The sequence below is a fragment of the Schistocerca nitens genome, chromosome 4 (assembly GCF_023898315.1).
Source record: "Schistocerca nitens isolate TAMUIC-IGC-003100 chromosome 4, iqSchNite1.1, whole genome shotgun sequence".
Taxonomy (NCBI): Eukaryota; Metazoa; Arthropoda; class Insecta; order Orthoptera; family Acrididae; genus Schistocerca; species Schistocerca nitens.
Window position 1 is genome coordinate 315,405,984 of NC_064617.1, and position 6,161 is coordinate 315,412,144.

Below are 6,161 nucleotides of genomic sequence, written 5' to 3' on the forward strand. Positions count from 1 at the left end.
CATTGGGCTTCATTTCATTATGCTTCCAACGAAATAAGGCGTCCCCACTTTTCCTTCGGGTACTCAGTAACTACGTGCGTAAGTGATTCTTCTGCAGAGATTTTCTCCTCTGGCAAAGTATCAGATTCATAGAGTATTTAACTAACTCCTCCCGCACAGGCCATGAAGGCCCAAAGGTAAAGACTGGCCGTCGTGTCATCCTCAGCCCACAGGCGTCACTGGATGCGGATATGGAGGGGCATGTGGTCAGCACACCGCTCTCCCGCCCGTATGTCAGTTTTCGAGACCGGAGCCGCTATTTCTCACTCAAGTAGCTCCTCAGGTTGCTTCACAAGGGCTGACTGCATCACGCTTGCCGGTTGTATGTATCTGCCCTGCTACCTCTTGGAGTTCGCTTTCGTCGCCTCCTTCAGCACCTTGAGTTTTCACTCTCTGCAACCTCTAGAGTGGGCGAGAGCCAAACGCCACTTTGGCTCCAGGCTCAGGTTCGCGTTCACCTTGACCCAAGCTCGCTCCCAAAGGAGGTTAACCCAGCTTCGGTATACGGCTCGCGGTTTGGCGAACTTCGTTCGAAGTTCATTAATACGATCTTCATTAATACAGATGGCTCTAAGACCAATTACGGTGTCGGGTGTTCTTTTATTGTCGGGGCACCCAGTTTCAAATACCGGCTCCATCGCCATTGTTCGGTTTTCACAGCTGAGCTGCTTGCCATCTATCAGGTTGTTCTTTACATCTGCCGCCACCGACATTCTGCTTATGTCATCTGCTCTGATTCCCTGAGCGCCATCCAGAGCCTCAGTGATCCGTATCCGGTTCACCCTTTCATGCAACGGATCCAGCACTCTCTTCAGCAGCTGGCGGACGACGGTTCTCCGGTTACCTTTATGTGGGTTCCTGGCCATGTCGGTATCCCTGGGAACTAAGCTGCAGAAGCCGCGGCCAAGGCTGCGTTCCTCCACTCTCGGCCAGCTTCTTGTTGTGTGCCTTCATCTGATTTTAGCAGGGCCATTTGTCAGCGGATTTTATCGCTGTGGCATGCCGATTGGTCTACACTTACTGAAAACAAGCTTCAGGCCTTGAAACCTCTCCCCACGGCTTGGACGACCCCTTCACGCCCTTCTCGGCGGGAGGAGGTCGTTTTGGCCTGGTTACGGATTGGACACTGCCGGTTCAACCACCGCCATCTGCTGATGGCTGCGCCGGCGCCGTTCTGCCCATGTGGGAAAGTACGCCACATTTAACATCCTGTCCAAATTTTAAGACATTGCGCATTGATCTTGGCCTGCCATGTACTCTGGCTGAAATTTTAGCGGATGACCCAGGAGCAGCTGCTCGCGTTCTTCGCTTTATCCACTTGACAAACCTGTCTAAGGACATTTGATTATGCTGTTTTCTTTTAATCCCTTGCCTGTTAATATGCCTTTTATAGTGTTGTGCTTTTTAGTTGCTGTTTTAACATTGTGCCTCGCAGTTCATTCATAATTTAGTCGGGGCGCTATTGACCACTGTAGTTGTGCGCCCTAAAACCACAAAAAAAAACCGTTTGCCAACAGCGCTCGGCAGACCGGATGGTCAGCCATCCAAGTGCTAGCCCAGCCCGACAGCGCTTAACTTCGGTGATCTGACGGGAACCGGTGTTACTACCGCGGCAATGCCGTTGGCCCTCAGAGTATTTACGAAATTTCAAACGCATTCCATAATGTGTCTTTTACGATAAAACTGACGTTAAAATTTATCTAGGCTTTTAACATTTTGACGAAATATATCGTCTTTCCTTTTTCAGGAGAGACACGTCGTGCTATACACTAGAGGTGAGAGAGTCATGAGATACCCCGTAATATCTTGATCGACCTCCTTTTGCCCGGCGTACTGCAGCAACTCGACGTTTCATGGACTCAACAAGTCGTTGGGAAGGCCCCAGCAGAAATATTGAGCCATGCTGCCTCTGCAGCAAAAAAAAAAAAAAAAAAAAAAAAAAAAAAAAAAAAAAAAAAGGTTCAAATGGCTCTGAGCACTATGGGACTCAACTGCTGTGGTCATCAGTCCCCTAGAACTTAGAACTACTTAAACCTAACTAACCTAAGGACATCATACACACCCATGCCCGAGGCAGGATTCGAACCTGCGGCCGGAGCAGCAGCGCGGCTCCGGACTGGAGCGCCTAGAACCGCACGGCCACCGCGGCCGGCCCCTCTGCAGCCATCCATAATTGTGATAGTGTTGCCGGTGCTGGAGTTTGTGCACGAACTGGCCTCTGCATTAGGTCCCACGACTGTTCGATGTGATTCACGTCGCTCGAATTATCCAAAATGTTCTTCAAACCTTTCGGGAACAATTGTCGCCTGGGGCCGGAGCGTATTGTCATTCATAAAAAATTCATCGTTGTTTTGGAACACGAAGTCCATGAATAGTTGTAAATGGTCTTCAAGTAGCCGACCGTAACCATTTCTGGTCAATGATCGGATTAGTTGTACCAGAGGATCCTGTCCTTGCATGTAAACACAGCCCACACCATTACGGAGCCACCACCAGTTTGCACATTGCCTTCTTGATAACTTGGGTCCAAGGCTTCGTGGGACCTGCGCCACACTCTAACCCTACCATCAGCTCTTACCAACTGAAATCGGGACTCATCTGACCAGACCACGGCTTGCTATTGTCATGTGGTCACGAGCCCAAGAGAAGCGCTCCAGGCCATTTCGTGCTGCCAACGAAGGCACTCCCGTCGATCGTCTGCTACCATAACCTATTAACGCCAAATATCGCTGCGCTGTCCTAAAGTATACATTCGTTGTCCGTCCCGTGTTCGTTTCTGCGGTTATTTCACGCAGTGTTGCTTGTCTGTTACCACTGACAACTCTACGCCAACGCAGCAGCTCTCGGTCTTTAAGTGAAGGTCGTCGGACACTGTGATGTTCGGGGTGACGTGTCCTTGCGTCTATGCGTCTAACTCACGTTAAGAGTCTGTTAATTCCCGTCGCGCGGCCATTCTGACGTTGGAAACCTTTTCACATGAATCACCTGAATAAAACTGACGGCTCCATCAGTGCATTGCCCTTTCATACCATGTGGACGCGATACTACCGCCATCTGTGTGTGTGTGTGTGTGGATATCGGTATCCTATGACTGAGCCATGCTCACTCCGAACTATGCGTCTCCTTGAACTTGGCTGTCTACCTGTGTTTGGTTTCCCGCCATTGTTGCGGTTATGCCGTGGTTCTTCCTCCTTCTACTTGTGGAAGCAGCGATGCTTATCGATCTTTGCATTGTGTACCATCTTTGCTCTTGTGCATATAGTTCCGGCAAGGGGGTGTGCAGGCAGTCGGTCGGTTGGTGCGGACCAGGGAGGACATCTCTATGCGGTGCAGTCGGCTGAGTCCGCTGGAGGTCCCTGCACAGTGTCGGAGCGTGTGTGGAGCTGTCCGATCACTACGAGCTTCGTGGCTCGCCGACCCAGGACGTCAAAGTTGAGTGGTGTGTTAAGTACCCAAGCCACGTCCGTCCATGTTGTGTCGTTCGTTTCGGTCGTTCGCTGTTGGGGAGCTTTTCCTGTGAGCAACACCGAGTGTTTGTAGTGGTGAAATCGAGCCGCCATGTGGTGGAATTAACTATATTGGTTCACTATAGTTCAAGTGCACCAGCGGAATTTTCTGCCTTGTGGCCGTTAGTGTTCTGCTTACCTGCCCTGGTCATTGACGTAAATTCAGGCAGTGTTCCTTTCTGGTGGAGTTAACTACTAACTTATTTCAATTTCAAGTGCACCAGCAGAATTTTCTACCTTCTGGCCATTAGTGCTCCGGTTACCTGCCCAGGCCACTAACTTAATTTCAGGCAGCGTCCTTTCCTCACCTGTTGTCGCTGTCCAACATGGCGTGTAGTTTTGACAGCTTAATACATACTTCATTGTGGATAATCACGTCTGTAACAGTTTGGTCTTTGAGTTTTTATGTACTGATTGGTGGCTAGCAAGTCGTTTAGTTGGTCGTTCTGTGACTGTCCCTTGATTGGGTTACTGTCTCACCTAAGTGAACGTTAATTTTTGGAGGAGAGCCCCCCCACTCCCCCCCTCCCCACCCCCCTCCCCCGGGAGACCTCTGAGTGCCGTTGCCCATATTGTCCTTTTCATGGGTGTTTAATAGTTTTTTGGTAATCTGTTATATCCATGGTTTAAAAGAAAACTTTTTATTGTGTTTTATGTAAATCAATTTCTGTAAATCAATTGTGGGCCTTCAGCCACTTAAAAACTTATTCTTAAATTTAGTATTGTCGTTGTGTTGCTTTTTCATTTAGTGTGTGTTTGGCCATTGGAAACTTAAAGGTTAAGGTACTTTTGAATTTTTGGAATATCAACTGTGGGCCTTCAGCCGCTTAAAGCCTTATTCTTAAAGTTTCCCCTTAAGCGAAAATATTGTGGCCTTCTGCCTTAAAAGATTATGATAATATATTTGAAGATTTTGAAATTTAATTGTGGCCTTCAGCCGTTTGTATTGTACCTTATATATGTTTGTTCTATCCACCTTTGTCTTGAGGCTTTCAAATGGTTCAAATGGCTCTGAGCACTATGGGACTTCTGAGGTCATCAGTCCCCTAGAACTTAGAACTACTTTAACCTAACTAACGAAAGGACATCACGCACATTCATGCCCGAGGCAGGATTCGAACCTGCGACCGTAGCGGTCGCGCGGTTCCAGACTGTAGCGCCTAGAACCGCTCGGCCGACCCGGCCGGCTCTTGAGGCTTTCCGCCTAGCTGTGATATATATATATATATATATATATATATATATATATATATATATATATATTATTTGCAATTTTAACTGCATGTCTTCAGTGACTTGAGATTTATCTTGTTGCTTTTTAAGATTTATTGTTTGGTGGCCTTCAGCTGTGAAAGAATTGGATTTTGAAACTCGTAGTTGTAAAGGTTCGGCTATGTGCCGTCTTGGTTTAAAGGTGTTATTAAATTATAATAAATTACAATTTTGAAGTGAAACTCATCGACACCTTATTTGGCCCTTTCCACAACCCTAATCTGCCTAGCAGTTTTAGCGGGCATATCAGTGACTTTTCTCACCTCAGTTTATGCTGTTGCAAAAAGAAACTATGAAATGGCCGTGCTGAATATTGCCGTCAGTGCGAAAGGAAATAGAACTGTCTCTGTCGGATTTCAGAAACTGTGACTGAAATAGCAGTAACTCCTTTAGTGCCACCCAGCGAGTACTGTCGTCCGTCATAGATCTAGTTAAGTCGCATTACTGCGCCTGCCTCTTGCAGCTGACGCTGTCGGCGTACTGGCTATGAAATAAGTCAGCCTGGTGGCATTTAAGTGAGCGATAGACCGCCCGCACCCATATCAGTCTTTGCTGACACGCGAAAAAGGGGTGATTTGTCGGAGTTGCGGAGAATCGACGATTTGCTGCCTTCGGGTTAAGGACAGCAGTATTTCTCAAAGGCTGCAGTTTCTGAGCTGTTCGCGTGATGTTGCGGTGTAAATGTATCGTGACTGGAGAAATGGCACTACTTGTATTACCATTGTGGAAACTGCGCAACATCACGGGCAGCGGGAATTGAACACAGCCTTTCAGAGACCGCATTGGTCGACAGACACGCTACAGACAAACAGCTCGTTGCCAGAAAAAAATGCATTCCTACGACGAACCCGATACGTTCGAATATCATACTGCATTGTGGACTATGAGATGAACTAATTCGTCGCGACACAAGTACATCACACACGCAAATTTTGACGTAATCGACGACCTTCATTTCTGTACTTAACTGAGCGGGAATATTTTGTTTTGGCGAGAGAGAAACATCCTGCAACTTTTGTTGAATGGTCAAGCTATGGCATGGTAGCTTTACCGTTCTCTGAACAGCACTTTTCAGATATTGTCCGGAGTTCTCGTGACCCTGACAGTTCTCAGTTCAAAATGTTCAAATATGTGTGAAATCTTGTGGGACTTAACTGCTAAGTTCATCAGTCTCTAAGCTTACACTCTAATTAACCTAAATTATCCTAAGGTCAAACACACACACCCAAGGCCGAGGGAGGACTCGAACCTCCGCCGGGACCAGCCGCACAGTCCACGACTGCAACGCCTCAGACCGCTCGGCTAATCCCACGCGGCACAGTTCACAGTATTACGTAAAATTCG

At 47.6% G+C, this 6,161-nt stretch overlaps 1 pseudogene; it reads right to left on the reverse strand.

Moving 5' to 3' along the window:
- Positions 1-1,547: 1,547 nt before the first annotated feature.
- On the reverse strand, positions 1,548-1,665 carry LOC126253725 (5S ribosomal RNA; annotated as a pseudogene).
- Between the last annotated feature and the right edge of the window lie 4,496 nt (positions 1,666-6,161).